Here is a 17,335-nt window from a genome sequence, read left to right as displayed (position 1 = left end):
TTGAGTCCCTTAGACTGCAAGGAGATCCAACAAGTCCATCCTTAAGGAGATCAGTCCTGGGTGTTCATTGGAAGGACTGATGTTGAAGCTGAGACTCCAATACTTTAGTCACCTGATGCAAAGAGCTGACTCATTTGAAAAGACCCTGATGCTGGGAAGGATTGAGGGCAGGAGAAGAAGGGGACGACAGAGGATGAGATGGTTGGATGGTATCACCGACTCAATGGACATGAGTTTGGGTAAACTCTGGGAGTTGGTGATGGACAGGGAGCCCTGGCGTGCTGCGGTCCATGGGGTCACAAAGAGTCAGATATGACTGAGAGACTGAACTGAACTGAACGTGCATATAAATGTTATGTTTATAATATAGTCTATTAAGTGTGCAATAACATTGTCTCTAGAAAACAATGTACATAGCTTAATTTAAAAATACTTTCTGGGACTTCCCTGGCGTTTTAGTGGTTGAGACTCCATGCTTCTACTACAAGGGGCATGGGTTCTATCCTTGGTCAGAGAACTAAGATCCCACATGCCATGCAGAGCAGCCAAGAAACAAATTAATAAAATAAAATAAAAATACTTTTTTGCTAAAAAATGCTAACCATCATCTAAACCTTCAGCAAGTCATAGTGGTAACATCACAGATCACTGTAATCAATATAACAATGAAAAGTTTGAAATATTGTAAAAATTACCAAAATGTGACTCAGACACATGAAGTAAGCAAACGCTGTTGAAAAATGGCACCAACAGACTAGCTTAATGCAGGGTTTTCACAAACCTTCAATTTATTTTTTAAAAAATGCAGTACCTTTGAAGGACAGTAAAATGAAGTGTAATAAAATGAGGTATGACAGTATATACCCCTGGAAAAATTTGTATCAATATAAGAATATGTTTGACTCCCTATTGTCAAACTTGAACTTGCCAGTTTGCCTTTCAAAGCCCTTCCAAACACGGCCCCTGCCTATTCCTCTAGCCCCATCCCCCACTACACATCCAGTTCCAGCTACAGTTAACACTAATTCATGGCTGGTCTTGCCTTTTGTGCAAGGTAAACATTGCCAGATGTGGCAGAGACTGCTGATTATTCCCTCAAATCCCTTTCTTCAATAGAGAATGATTTTCAACTGAGCACACCACAGCCGAAGATAAAGGCAACATGTCCTAGCCTTCCTTTCAGCTGGTCATAGTTACATGACTTTGTTCTGGCTACTGAGGTGAGCGCAAGCTCCAAGAATGTTCTTATTAGGAGAGGTGCTCTCTTCTTTGTCCTTTCCTTCTTAGATCCTTAAGTTTGGGCAGCCAACTTGGACTATGGAGAGAAAGCCCTGAGCTGAGCTTGGAGGAACCAGAAGGCTAGGTCCCCGATGAGCCTGGTACTGCCACTCCAGCACTGGAGTGCCTACCGCTCGGTTTCATTTCCACAGGAGAGACAAATAGAGAATCTGCATATCCCACTATTGTTTTTGAGTTTTCTGTCACATACAATCTATCCTAACTGATATATTAATTCATGATATAAGCTCCTGACAAAAATGGTTCTAGAAGAGGAATGACAACAATATCATTGAATTACTATCCAGAAGACATGAACTGAAAGTTGGAGGTTTGGGACAAGCATGCAAAGGAAAACAAAAGGCTGAAGAAGGGGATGGCTGGTGGTAGGACTAGAAATATGGGGAAAAGCCAGGGCCACCAATGACTATTTGGGGGAGAAGATAAGGGTAAAGAGTTGACTAAAGTAATTTTAAGAATAAGATGACTAGTAGTAAACATTAAGCCACCTAGTATTCTCTGCTACAATGTAATTCCTTAATGTCATCACCAAATTCTCAGTAAAAATCTAGTATACACAGTAGCCTGGTATGAACAGGGGTTTTTGGAAATCAAGGCAAAGGGTTCAAGGCAGAAAAAAACAACAGCAGAAATGAAAAAAACCAAAAGGCTGTTCATTCAGTGGAAGCTGGAAATGAGAGCTTATAACAAAGCATAAGCTTTCCAAATCCCCAGAAAAACAGGTATAAGTGTTATATTTCCCATTCAATATGGAATGATTTTTAGGGTCAATATTTTGCATATACTAGCAAATTTTAATGACATGTTTACATATACCTTGCATATCATTTTTCATTGTACCAGAAACAGTCATGCTAGACATACTGTTTTGCAACATATTTTCTTTTGGTTTGGCTTTTAACCAATCAATATGCCACAGACATCTTTTCAAATAGATTCACCTCATCCTTTAATAAAAGCATAGTATTCCTTCATACGAAAGTACCATAATTAATTAAACTACTCCATGTTTTTTGTTGCTGTTGCAAACAGTGCTGTATTTGTGCAAAACATGTAACACTTGAACGCAACTGTGCATGAGCAATTAAGTATTCCTGTGGAATAAATGACAGGAAGAGACTCTGCAGGCTTGCTGGACAGATATATTTTTATTATAGCTGCTGCTGCTGCTGCTGCTGCTAAGTCGCTTCAGTCATATCTGACTCTGTGCGACCCCATAGACGGCAGCCCACCAGGCTCCCCCGTCCCTGGGATTCTCCAGGCAAGAACACTGGAGTGGAAAAAAAAAAAAACAAAGAACACTGGAGTAGGTTTCCATTTCCTTCTCCAATGCATGAAAGTGAAAAGTGAAAGTGAAGTCCCTCAGTCATGTCCGACTCTTAGTGACCCCATGGACTGCAGCCCACCAGGCCCTCTGTCCATGGGATTTTCCAGGCAAGAGTACTGGACTGGGGTGCCATTGCCTTCTCTGTTTATTATAGAAGATACTATCAAATTACATTCCAGAGAAGTCCACCAATGATGAACGAGAGCACCTATTTCCTTGTACTCTCACCACACTAGGTATTATAAATCTTTTTAGCTACCGTCAGCTGAAAAGTGGTATCATGCTAATTAATTAGTGAGATTCAACATCTTCTCACGTATTTACTGGTCATTTCTATTTCTTTTCTGAAATGCATGTCTATGTCCTCTGCTCATTTTCCTATATTGATTTATTGTTTTCATATTAATTTACAAAAATTATTTATATGCTAAAGATGTCAATAACTTGTCCCTGTATATTTTACAAAAGTATCTCTAGGTCTGTTATTCATTTTTTAGTTTTATTTATGGTGCCTTTGGCTGTGCCCAAGTTTTTCATTTCCAAGACTGATTAGACTATTTACCACTCCAAAATGTAAACAGTATTTTCCTATAGTTATGATTTATCATTCTTTCAAAATTATATGACAATAATGTAATAGTTAAGAGTACAATCCTTTGTACCAACCTTCCTGAGTTCAAGACCCTGATTATGCTGTGTAAACTCAGGAAAGTTATTTAATTTCTATGTGCCTTGGTTACCTCAACTGGTAAATGCAGATAATACTAGTATCTATGTCACAGGACTTGATGAACAATGATTTAGTACATACCAGATGCTTGGGACACTCCTTGCAACATATAAAGTTTCAATCAACATTAGCTACTATTATTTTGCTGTGTCTTGATAACAAGAGTTTTCCAAAATGTTTTAATATCTGATAATATAATATACAATATAAATATATAATATATATATAATATAAATGCTCCAGAATGCATCCAATCCTTATAGATGGTCTTAACCTTTCTGCCACCTGCCTAGATTAGTAAAATGAAACTCTGCAACTGAAGATAGAAAACTGAAGACTGCAAATGAGAAAATCAATGTCACACACAAATCAAATAGAAGGAGCAGCTGCAAAAGCTCAACAAGTCAGAATCAAATAGAAGAGCCTACGGCAGGAATTACACATTTTAACTATGAGTCTTGCCCTGACAGGCAGGACTCTCAAACAGCAACTGCACAAACCAGTTTTACCTCATCTGAGACAAATGTGCCCTTAACATGCAATGGAACCTTATTTCCTATACATTTAGCTAATATACTGAGCAAGTCTCAGGGATGATCCTGTCTGCAAACCTTTCAAAACCTTTCTTTAGCTTGAGCAACTTTATGTTATTTAGAGAGTTTAATCACTGTCCTTGTTACAATTTGTAGCTAAAGATCAAGCTTGTTCCTTGATTTTACAGTGATAAAGTGTGCCCACGTTTGTTAATAATCACGAAAATCTACTAAAAAGGCACATGTTCCCAAGTACCAGGTCCCATTAGTTTTTCTTGTAATGCCTTTATCTCTCCCATATCTGTGAGTATCTTTTTCATGCCTAAAGTTGAATTATTTTTTCTTTTTCTTGGTGAGTCTTGCCAGAATTTTCTCTATAACATTTATGTATCATAAGGAACAGCTTTTGGTTTAACTTACCAACTCTTGCTATATTTTTATTTTCTATTTTATTCATTTCTGATTTTATCTATTTCATTGTATTGACACTGGCAGGCAACAGAAAAATAGACTGTTTTTTTCAGTTGTACTCATTTCTGAGTAAACAATTCACTCTCCTGTTACTTTATTTTTTCTTTGTTTTCTTAAGTTGCTTAAAGTTAAATGCTTAAACTCTTTTTCTGTTACTCTCACTTCACAATAAAAACATTTAGCTATGGCAATTTTATTTGAATTTCAAAGGACAGGGTGACCCCAACAGACATCTAGGCTACATGTGATTTATAAAAGTAAAACCTGCTCTCACACACAAAAAAAAGACCTGTGTGCGGACTGGAAAAAAAATTAATAGAACTATAAGTAACCTTGAGGTGAGCCAAGATCCTACACAATACAAATGAGAGCTCAGATGACAGACAGAGATAATTTGTCTGACATTAAATTAAAGTCAGATATCTTCATACTAAGTCTGTGCTCTAGTTGAGCAAGAAGTCTTAAGAAGCAAAGCAAGGAACAACTATGGGCTTTCTGTCCCTTCCTTCTCTCTGCACGATAGCAGATCACCTAAAAGTCCCCAATGGACCTAGGAAACCATTTCCTTTCATAAGCACCCTAAGTCCATACTGTGCAAATTCTGTTTTCAAAGTTGAGCTTCAGTTGGTCACTGCCCCAGGACTCCTCCTCCCCTCCTGGAGAAAAATCCTAGAAGACAGAACACTGCCTGTTGGTGACATCTACTTTGACTTCAAAGTTTAGATGCAAACACAAGGAGCTTGAATAATTAAGGAAAATTCGGTGGAAAAAGCCATGTCACAGTTAATGGGGCCATTATTATAGTGCCTCTTGTCATATTTTCTCTCCAGTCACCACAGAGTGATCTCATTGCCTTAATCCTGCAGTTAAGGAGCTCAGGGTAGGCTCTGCCTACCAGAACCCTCACCTTGAGAGGGTTTTATTGTTGAAATTATACACTCTCCACTCCTGGGAAGATAAATAAGATCTAATTGTCCAAAAAACAGGACAACATATTATGCTAAGTAATCCATATTACAGAATATGTTTATAACCATTCTCATGACTTTTAATGATGTTAAAAAAAGATGCATGGTTTCCCATTGTAAAATGCAAGATACACAAATATATGCAAGGTGTGATTTCAACTATTTAAATATTTAATTTATATACACAGCAGAAAGTTGGAAGAAGAAAATCACCAAAATGCTAGCAGATCTTTGTTTTGAATAGGATTAATGGAGAGTTTTAAAATTCTTTTTTTAATTATAATTTTTTGTTGTTGTAAAATATTTTTTCAACTTTATTGAAATATAATTTACATACAAGATGCGCCCATTTTATTTTATTTTTATTTTTTTGCTTAAAATTTTTAAAATTGTCTATCAGGTGAGTTTGACAGAAGTATTGTTAACTTTGTGAGAAAAACATGCTAGTAATATCTGGTGGCTCATAGCCAACTTTCAGTGATTATAGTCTCTTCATATAATTATTCATGGTAATCCCTTTTATATAAGCATCTTAAAAACCTGCTTCTGTCACTAACCAAGCCTGACCAGTTAGAAGAGTTTTAAAAGGACAACAAATCTTTTTAAATTACAGAAGTAATACACATCTGTGAAAAATTCAAACAAGATGAACCCATTTTAAATGTGTAATCAGTGAGTTTTGGCAGGTATCTACGTCTGTGTAATCATCTCTGCAGTCAATATGAAGAACATTTCTGTCACCCTCCCCAAATCTCCCTCTGCCCATTGCAATCATCTCTCTCTACCCAACCCCAGACATCCAGTGATCAGATTTCACTGTAGATCAGTGTTGCCTACTGTAGAGCTTCATATAAATGGAATCATATGGTATGTATCCTGTGTATGGCTTCTTTAATTCAGCGTTATGTTTTTGATATCCATCCATGTTTCTGTGTGTATCAATAGTTCATCCCTTCTGTTGTGGGGTAGTATCTCATTATTGAATATACCACAGTTTATCCATTCACCTGTTGATGGACATTTGTTTCCACCTTCCAGTTTTGAACATTCCCATACAAGTCTTTGTGGATATGTATGCACTTTCCTTGGACAGATAACTTGGAGTGAAATCTTATAGATTCAATGCAATCCCTATCAAGCTACCAGCGGTATTTTCACAGAGCTAGAACAAATAATTTCACAATTTGTATGGAAATACAAAAAACCTCGAATAGCCAAAGCAACCTAATTATAATTTAAAGTGAGAAACTTTACAAGAACTCTACAAACATAAGTTCATTTGCTTGTTTTTGGCCGTGCTAGGGCTTTCTCTAGTTGTGGCGAGCAGGGGCTACTCTTCATTGTGGTGTGAGGGCTGCTCCGTGCAGTGGCTTCCCTTCCCGGGGAGCGCAGGCTCTAGGGCATGCGGGCTTTAGTAGTTGTGGTACTCGGGCTTTAGAGCACAGGCTTAGTAGTTGTAGTACCCAGGTTTTGTTGCTCCTCAGCATGTAGAATCTTCTCAGACCAGGAACTGAACTTGTCCCCTGCATTGGCAGATGAATTCTTAACCACTGGACCACTAGGGAAGTCCTTTTAATTTTTTCAGTTTCTCACAAGTTTCATTGCTTTTATAACCATAAATAAGAACAGTTTATGTGTAAAATTTCAAATCTATACCTTCCATTTCTTGAAATTAGTTCTGGGAAAAAGAAAAGGAAGATGAGGCGAGGGGAGGAAGTTACAACACAGAGAAAAGGAAATATTGTTGGTTTGCTAATAGGAATGATATTCAGAGTATTTAACTGGAGTCCAGCCCAGGCACCAGGCAGTGAGAACCCAATTTGACAGTAACTAACTGATCCACTCATACTGATGTATTCTCACTAAAGTAGCCTGATTTCAGGCTACTTTACAAGGCAAGGTGTTATTGGGAATATTCTGACCATCATGTTATTTGTATACATTTTCTCCTTGAACAGAGCACATTTAGTTCCAGCTCCATCTGCAAAACCCCGCTTAGGTGTCCATTTTCCATGAACCCTTTCAAGGTTGTCCTGGAGTAAATTTATGCTTCTCTATAGCCTTTCCCCATAGTATTTATCACAATAGTGGTACCCCATAGTATAGCAATTCTGTGTACTACTCTCTTTTCTTATTCCATATCTCCACATTGCTTAACATGGTAGAGATATCACATTGAGTCCTCATCCAGCTACTTTCTAAGCAAGGACCCTTTGTTGTCATAAGGTACCTTCCAAAGAGGTCCCAGAGTTACAGCAGCCAACTTCATCTTGCAATTTGGGGTTGTGGACTTGTTCACACCCAGGATCTGAGCAATCTACTGAGGTGGGATAACAGACAGGTTTGCTAAACTGCCCTCTCCTCTGAGAAGATGAGGGGCTCATGGGGAAGCTGGCCTGATTGCAAGGGATGCCCTCTACTGATGGTGAGAGCAGAACTAGATATATGTAGCAACTGGGGTGGGGAGTGGGGAAGAAAATAGACATCAGGGAAGTATCAACTGTACCTATTCCCAGAGATATGTACAGGGGGAACTTGGTGGTGCTTTTGTAAAAAGACAAAAAAATTCTTAGCTTTGAAATATCATAGATTCAACATAATCATTTTTTTCATTTTGTCATCAAACATCAATACCCACTATGTGCTGGATGTTGGGAGATTATAATATATATTGTGGAGAAGGTTGTGTTGAAATGGTCACTCTCACAGACTTAAACAAACATAGCTGAACTGAATTGATCTAAACTCAATAGTTTGCTAGGGCTCCCATAACAAAGGACCATAGACTGAGTGGCTTAAACAACAGAAGTTTATCCTCTCAAGGTCTGGAGCCCAGAAGTCCAAAATCTAGGTGTCAGCAGGGTTGATTTCTTCTGAGGCTGCCCCTCTCCTCTTGATTACAGAGGGCCCTCTCCTCCCTGTGTTTCTTTTTTTTTTTTTTTACTTTAATTTACAATACTGTATTGGTTTTGCCATACGTTGACATGAATCCACCACGGGTGTACATACGTTCCCAAACATGAACCCCCCTCCCACCTCCCTCCCCATAACATCTCTGTAGGTCATCCCCATGCACCAGCCCCAAGCATGCTGTATCCTGCATCGGACATAGACTGGCGATTCGATTCTTACATGATAGTATACATGATAGAATGCCATTCTCCCAAATCATCCCACCCTCTCCCTCTCCCTCTGAGTCCAAAAGTCCGTTATACACAGCTGTGTCTTTTTCCCTGTCTTGCATACAGGGTCGTCATTGCCATCTTTCTAAATTCCATATATATGTGTTAGTATACTGTATTGGTGTTTTTCTTTCTGGCTTACTTCACTCTGTATAATCGGCTCCAGTTTCATCCATCTCATCAGAACTGATTCAAATGTATTCTTTTTAACAGCTGAGTAATACTCCATTGTGTATATGTACCACAGATTTCTTATCCATTCATCTGCTGATGGACATCTAGGTTGTTTCCATGTCCTGGCTATTATAAACAGTGCTGCGATGAACATTGGGGTACATGTGTCTCTCTCAATTCTGGTTTCCTCGGTGTGTATGCCCAGCAGTGGGATTGCTGGGTCATAAGGTAGTTCTATTTGCAATTTTTTAAGGAATCTCCACACTGTTCTCCAAATGGCTGTACTAGTTTGCATTCCCACCAACAGTGTAGGAGGGTTCCCTTTTCTCCACACCCTCTCCAGCATTTATTGCTTGCAGATTTTTGGATCGCAGCCATTCTGACTGGTGTGAAGTGGTACCTCATTGTGGTTTTGATTTGCATTTCTCTAATAATGAGTGATGTTGAGCATCTTTTTCATGTATTTGTTAGCCATCCGTATGTCTTCTTTGGAGAAATGTCTATTTAGTTCTTTGGCCCATTTTTTGATTGGGTCGTTTATTTTTCTGGAATTGAGCTGCATAAGTTGCTTGTATATTTTTGAGATTAGTTGTTTGTCAGTTGCTTCATTTGCTATTATTTTCTCCCATTCACAAGGCTGTCTTTTCACTTTGCTTATATTTTCCTTTGTTGTGCAGAAGCTTTTAATTTTAATTAGATCCCATTTGTTTATTTTTGCTTTTATTTCCAGTATTCTGGGAGGTGGATCATAGAGGATCCTGCTGTGATTTATGTCGGAGAGTGTTTTGCCTGTATTCTCCTCTAGGAGTTTTATAGTTTCTGGTCTTACATTTAGATCTTTAATCCATTTTGAGTTTATTTTTGTGTATGGTGTTAGAAAGTGATCTAGTTTCATTCTTTTACAAGTGGTTGACCAGTTTTCCCAGCACCACTTGTTAAAAGAGATTGTCTTTACTCCATTGTATATTCTTGCCTCCTTTGTCAAAGATAAGGTGTCCATATGTGTGTGGATTTATCTCTGGGCTTTCTATTTTGTTCCATTGATCTATATTTCTGTCTTTGTGCCAGTACCATACTGTCCTGATGACTGTGGCTTTGTAGTAGAGCCTGAAGTCAGGCAAGTTGATTCCTCCAGTTCCATTCTTCTTTCTCAAGATTGCTTTGGCTATTCTAGGTTTTTTGTATTTCCATACAAATCTTGAAATTATTTGTTCTAGTTCTGTGAAAAATACCGCTGGTAGCTTAATAGGGATTGTGTTGAATTTGTAAATTGCTTTGGGTAGTATACTCATTTTCACTATATTGATTCTTCCAATCCATGAACATGGTATATTTCTCCATCTATTAGTGTCCTCTTTGATTTCTTTCACCAGTGTTTTATAGTTTTCTATGTATAGGTCTTTAGTTTCTTTAGGTAGATATATTCCTAGGTATTTTATTCTTTTCGTTGCAATGGTGAATGGAATTGTTTCCTTAATTTCTTTTTCTACTTTCTCATTATTCGTGTATAGGAATGCAAGGGATTTCTGTGTGTTGATTTTATATCCTGCAATTTTAGTATATTCATTGATTAGCTCTAGTAATTTTCTGGTGGAGTCTTTAGGGTTTTCTATGTAGAGGATCATGCCATCTGCAAACAGTGAAAGTTTTACTTCTTCTTTTCCAATTTGGATTCCTTTTATTTCTTTTTCTGCTCTGATTGCTGTGGCCATAACTTCCAAAACTATGTTGAATAGTAGCAGTGAAAGTGGGCACCCTTGTCTTGTTCCTGACTTTAGGGGAAATGCTTTCAATTTTTCACCATTGAGGATCATGTTTGCTGTGGGTTTGTCATAGATAGCTTTTATTATGTTGAGGTATGTTCCTTCTATTCCTGCTTTCTGGAGAGTTTTTATCATAAATGGATGTTGAATTTTGTCAAAGGCCTTCTCTGCATCTATTGAGATAATCATATGGTTTTTATTTTTCAATTTGTTAATGTGGTGAATTACATTGATTGATTTGCAGATATTGAAGAATCCTTGCATCCCTGGGATAAAGCCCACTTGATCATGGTGTATGATCTTTTTAATGTGTTGTTGGACTCTGATTGCTAGAATTTTGTTGAGGATTTTTGCATCTATGTTCATCAGTGATATTGGCCTATAGTTTTCTTTTTTTGTAGTATCTTTGTCAGGTTTTGGTATTAGGGTGATGGTGGCCTCATAGAATGAGTTTGGAAGTTTACCTTCCTCTGCAATTTTCTGGAAGAGTTTGAGGTGGATAGGTGTTAGCTCTTCTCGAAATTTTTGGTAGAATTCAGCTGTGAAGCCGTCTGGACCTGGGCTTTTGTTTGCTCCTGTGTTTCTTTATATTACATTCCCTCTGCATATCTCTGTGTCCAACTTCCTCTCCAAAGAATCCCATTTTAACTCAGTTACCTCTGTGAAAACACCACCTCCAAATACAATCACACTGTGTGATACTGGGGCTTAGAACTTAAACGTGTGAATCTTGGGAGAATACTATTCAACCCGTAATACCCAGCCACATCTTAGGCGACAATCCAGAGATAAACTCAAACGCCATCAGATAGCCTTGATGGTCTGTCAGGAGGTCGGACCCCTGCATTTGCAGTGCCTTCATTATCTCTGCTCCTTGCTCTTAATATAAACTTACTCCCTTCTGAAATGCTCTGTGTCTGGAATTCTTTTCCAACCCAGGCTTGGACTGCCTCTCTGGCTGTGTTGCATGGGGACTAGCACCCAGACTAGAGGCAACGATAGCAGGGACCCCAATCACAGCAGCAGTAGGTAAATTACAAGATGCACTCTCATCTTGCCAAAGGGCTAGCAGCCTTCTCATGCAGCTTAAATCCTATTTTCCTGGCTCTTTTCCCTGGCAGCAGAGAAAGGCCCACAGCATACAAGGACAGTGTAGCATGCTCTGGCACTTCATTTTGGAGGGCTTTGCCAGGGTCAGAAGACAGACTGAGAAAAGTGGAAGCCCAGTCCTTTATGTATGCAGCTCAGCAAGACAGGCCAACATATCCAGATGCCTCTGCCAAACCCCAGCGTAAATGAGAAAATCATTAACTTGCACACCAAGTAAAATATGCCAGTCTGAGTCCACTGAAATAGGGAAGCTGAATCCTCAAACAAGTTCCAAAAAACAATTAAATCTCTCAATTGTCAACATGGAAAATATGTATTTTATATTATTTGTGTGGAGTCCTACCCCTAGGCCACAGGTGCTAGGGCCTTGAACCAAGGCCACAGACCAGAACCAAGGTCACCTCCAAAGATGACTAAGCCCCCTTTGTAACCTTGCCAAAAGTCCCCCTGATCCTTCCCGGCCAGCTTTCTGACCCCATATTAGGCAAAAATGCCCACTCAGTACTCACCTTACAGTGCCCTAACCAACCTTCCAGGAGTTTTCTTTGTCTTGAGGCTATAAAAATTGGCCAAGAAAAGCGTCTGCTCTGCCTGGTCTGTCAGGAGGTCGGACCCCTGCATTTGCAGTACCTTCATTATCTCTGCTCCTCACTCTTAATATAAACTTACTCCCTTCTGAACTGCTCTGTGTCTGGAATTCTTTTCCAACCCAGGCTCGGACTGCCATGACAACCTATTTCTTAGTTTCAATCCCTTTCCAAACGCCAAAGAGGAACCAAAGTAGGAAAGACATCATTGAACAAAAGGAGAATATCTGAAATACAGTTGCACTGTGTTAAATGACCCATGACACATTAACTCAATCATTTAAGTTAATGCATAACTCAATATAGCTATTGAACAGGAAATGGTCTCATTGGTAGCATCTAGCCAAAAAGATACAGCTGAAAATATATAGAGCATCAACAATTTCCAATCAGAACATAAAAAAATGGATGAGGTCTGCTGAGCTCCTTATTAGAAGTCTCAGTTCAGTTCAGTTCAGTTGCTCAGGCGTGTCCAACTCTTTGCAACCCCATGGACTGCAGTACACCAGTCTTCCCTGTTCATCACCAACTCCTGAAGCCTATTCAAACTCATGTCCATCAATTCGGTGATGCCATCCAACCATCTTATCCTCTGTCATCCCCTTCTCCTCCTGCCTTCAATCTTTCCCAGCATCAGGGTCTTTTCCAATAAGTCAGTTCTTCGCATCAGGTAGCCAAAGTATTGGAGTTTCAGCTTCAGCAACAGTCCCTCCAATGAATATTCAGGACTACATAGTTCATTTATATTGGGATGGTATATCTAAGTGTGTTCAATGAGTAAGATTAGAGTGAAGACTCCAAGTAATCTAGTTGCTAAAATGTGGTATAAAAAAGTTACAGGGGTTCCCTTTAAATCTCAAACCTATCTGATTAGTGTTCTGAGCCTCCCCAAAAGTAGAAAACAAAGGAAAAACACATAAAGCATTATTTACCAGCATGCTCTTGATGAAACCATGTAGGATTCATGGGCTAAATTCTGACCCCTAGTGGTAAAGTTTTAATAGGGTCCTCAAATATACCATACTCGATTTTGAATTACTGCTACCATTGTGGAGAGAAACCGTCTTTAAAGGATTAAGAGGAAGACTGTCACCCACAATCTCAGGCACTGGCCTCTTTGACTCTAGGTCATTCAGTATGTTAGCAAACTCCTTGGCTGACTTATATTTCAACACTGATTTCAGCCTCATGCAAACAAGCATTACCCAAGAACTCCAGACAAAGCAAGTCCTTCAGTTTATTTTCAGACTCTTTTCCTCTCCCCAACCACTTCAGAGTACTAGTGATTAGTAGAAAACCCAAAAACAAGCACGCAGAGGAAGGAAAGAAAGATGTAGATATTTAATAACCATGTAAGTGCTGACAAGTGCAGACATAACACTAAATAAGGTGTTTCTAAGAATAGAAAGCAATAATGATACTCCAAGGGGATGATAACATTTAAACATCAGAAAGTAATTCTTCCACTATCATTTATAACCAATTAAATCTAAACTTTTTGGAACCATAAAGTGGATCTAACTATTAAAACATTGGCCCTATAGGTCAAAAATTATATTGACACAATATTCTTATTAAAATAATAGAGCAAATATAAAATTTGAGAAGAAACAACTTCTTTTTCAAGAAAACCCAAACTATATTCCCTTAAAATAATAGGGTGATCACTTTGACTCAAGCCTATTTCTGTTAGTATAGGCAATAAAATGGCAAATCCCTCAATCTTAATTATGAGTTCCATAGAACCAGTGCTGCTTGAGAAGCTCATGGCATCTAGTCTATATCACAGTTCCTTCCACTGTTCTAAATTTTTTCTTCATAACCTACATATTCATTCGACATCACCACACCCACTCTACAAACTTTTATCTCTACTACCTGAACTTTCTTATATTTGTACATATGTAGGTAGATATATATATATATTTGGCCACATAGCACAGCATGTAGGACCTCAGTTTCCTGACCAGGGATATAACCTTTGCCCCCCTTCATTGGAAGCATGGACCACGGGACCACCAGGGAAATCTCATCAGTGTACTTTTTCTCTTTGTTTACCGTTCCCCTCTACCTCACCCAGCAACCAAAGTTAACTACCTACTGTTTATCTTTACATAGCCTTCTTCCTGTTCATATAATCATAAGTACACACACATATCCAAGTTGCCATTAACTGTTTTACAAAAATAGAATTATATACCCTTTTCTGATTTTACTGTTTGTTCGCTTAACAATACATCGTGGGATGCCCTAACTGGTAAGGATCTGTGGAATATTTTATTTTCCAAAAATAGTCACAATGGTATGTCCTGTTCCACATGCTCTTCCACGACCTTACCGCTGTCCCATAAAAATGTGCAGTCTATTTCCCCTTCTCTTGAACCAGCTGTGCCTGTGAGCATCTTGACAAATGCGGCAGAAGCTGATACAGTGTGACTTTTAAGCCTAAGTTAGAAAAGATGACACATCTTCCACCTATTTTCTCTTCTTTTCCTTCCTTTCCCTGTCTCCCTGTCTCTCTCTCAACCAGTACCATTTTGTGAGGGAGCCCAGGCTACCCTGGGAGGCCATGTGAGAACGGAGGAGCCTGGTGGGCTACAGTCCACGGTGTCGCAGAGTCGGACAAGACTGAGCTCACTCATGTTTCTGTAGCGTGGCTGTAACAGTTAGTCAAAGCAGTGCCTTCTCAAGGACACTTTGTTTCCAGTTTTGGTCACTATGTGTGTGTTAGTTGCTCAGTCTGGCAGACTCTGGGACCCCATGAACTTCAGCTCACCAGGCTCCTCTGTCCATGGAATTCTCCAGACAAGAATACTGGAGTGGGTTGCCAGTCCCTTCTCCAGATCTTTCCAACCCAGAGATCAAACTCAGGTCTCCTGCATTTCAGGGGGATTCTTTACCATGTGAGCCACCAGGAAGCTCAACTTTGGTCACTATGAACATTACTACATAAATATCTTTGAATATACAATATTTCTTGAGATTTTTAAGTTTTATGCCCATAAGAACTGTAGAGTAGAATTGCTAGGTTAAATGTGTATTTTAGTTTTTACTAGGGTTTTTTTTTTTAACCCTCTGGTTCATAAGGGGTTAATTTTGGGAGGGGTGCTTTTGATTTATCTTTTCTACTGTTTTCTACATTTCACCAAATTAAGTCTTTATTTTTATTAATTCCCTCTTTTACTGTCTTCTTGGTTCTTTTTCTAATTTTTAAAGATGAATACTGAGTTCTTATATTTCTAATCTTTGCACACAGATTTCATTGGGTCTTGTCGGTTTTGTTTTGTTGGGTTTCCTTTCTCACTCTAGAGTTCACAATTTCAATTTTAGTTTCTAGTTCTGTACAAAGATTATTTAGAAGGGTGGGTGCGAGCATGCTAAGTCACTTCAGTATTGTTCAACTCTGTGATCCCAAGGACTGTAGCCCGCCAGGTTCTTCTGTCCATGAGATTTTCCAGGCAAGAATACTGGAGTGGGTTGCCATGCCCTCCTCCAGGGGATCTTCCTGAACCAGGGATCAAATCCACATCTGTCTCCTGCATTGGCAGGCAGGTTTTTTACCAGTAGCATCACCTGGGAAACCCATTTAGGAGGGTAGTCTTTCTTTTTTGGGTGGACCGTTTTCCATTTTAATATTTTTTCATTGAGGTATAGTTGACATTCACTATTACATTAGTTTCAAGGATACATCACAATGATTTGACCTGTATCTCGTGAAATGATTACAGGATGATAGTCTTACATTTCAAATAATTAAGTTATCTTTTAAAAGTTTATTTTAATTCCATTAATTTACTTCTAGGACTTTCCTGGTGATCCAGTGGTTAAGAATTCACTTACCAATGCAGGAGACATGAGTTCAACCACGGTCTGGAAAGATTCCACATACCTGGAAGCAGCTAAGCCCGCACGGCACAACTGCTGAGCCTGCTTGCCCTGGTACTGGTGCACAGCAACAAGAGAAAGCACCACAAGAGAAGCCAGGGCACTGCAACGAGAGGGTAGGCGGCTTGCTGAAACTAGAGAAAGACTGCAGGCAGCAACGAAGACCCAGTGCAGCCAAAACTAAATAAACAAACAAATAACTTACTTCTAATTTCATCAGATAATGTGACCTGTAAAAATCTCTACTTTTACATTTTCTTGTTGGTTTTGTGTGTGTGTGTGTGTGTGTGTGTGTGTGTGTGTGGCAGTTTATGGTCAGGTTTTGTATATGGTCAATGGCCATTTGGAAATTACATGTGTTCTCTGAAGAATACAAGATTTATACATATTTAATAATGCATATATGTTGATTATATTAGTTTTTGTATGGTCTTATTTTTTTGTCTACTAGATTTGTCTAGTTCTGAAAAATGTAAAATAAAAATCTACTCTAATTTTATTTTTATGAAGTTGTCCTATTCTCTATGTGGAGGGAAAGAAAGGAAAAGCAAAGAAAGAAGGAGGGTAACAGATGAGGCCTAGCACTGGCAAAGATATCAAGGAGGGTTTTGGTGAAAGAGGGAGAATAAGAAATATAGGGCAGAGGCTTTGGGATATCTATGGGATATGAGAGAAGGGGAGACAGAAAGAAATTCTGTAATTCTGGTAATGTATAGGGAACCAGTGATCGAAACCGCCCGCCCTGGCCAGACACAATGGTAAGCACTTACATATGTTATCTTACAACAGGAGGTCCTGGTAAAGAACACAGAACTAACAAGCTACCACCAACCAGAAGAATTTGGGAAAGGTCAAAAAGAGTGAGGAGACGCCAGTCCATCTATCCTACCAACCTCCCAGAATCCTTCTCGCTGGAATCCATCTTGGCAGAGCGATGGGTGAGTTTCCAGGAAGGACCCTGAGTGAGAAATGATTGGCCACAGACAACCCGGAAAGTAATCGCCATCACCATAAAACCCGAGACCATGAGCCACGTGGCAGAGTAGTTCTCCTGGGTTCCTTTAGTCTCCTATTCTCTGTCCAGGCACCCTTTCCCAATAAAGTCTCTTGCTTTGTCAGCACATGTGTCTCCTCGGACAGTTCGTTCCAAGTGTTAGACAAGAGTCCACTCTTAGGCCCCGTAAGGGGTGCCCCTTCTGCACAGGAATGCAGACTTAGAGAAGTGCTCATACAAGTTACATAACACATTATATAAAATGCTAGTGATGGTCTTGTAAGTTCTTTGAAGAATACAAATAAAAATTAG

Source organism: Ovis canadensis, chromosome 6 (genome assembly GCF_042477335.2).
Source record: "Ovis canadensis isolate MfBH-ARS-UI-01 breed Bighorn chromosome 6, ARS-UI_OviCan_v2, whole genome shotgun sequence".
Taxonomy (NCBI): domain Eukaryota; kingdom Metazoa; phylum Chordata; class Mammalia; order Artiodactyla; family Bovidae; genus Ovis; species Ovis canadensis.
This window is presented reverse-complemented; position numbering follows the sequence as displayed.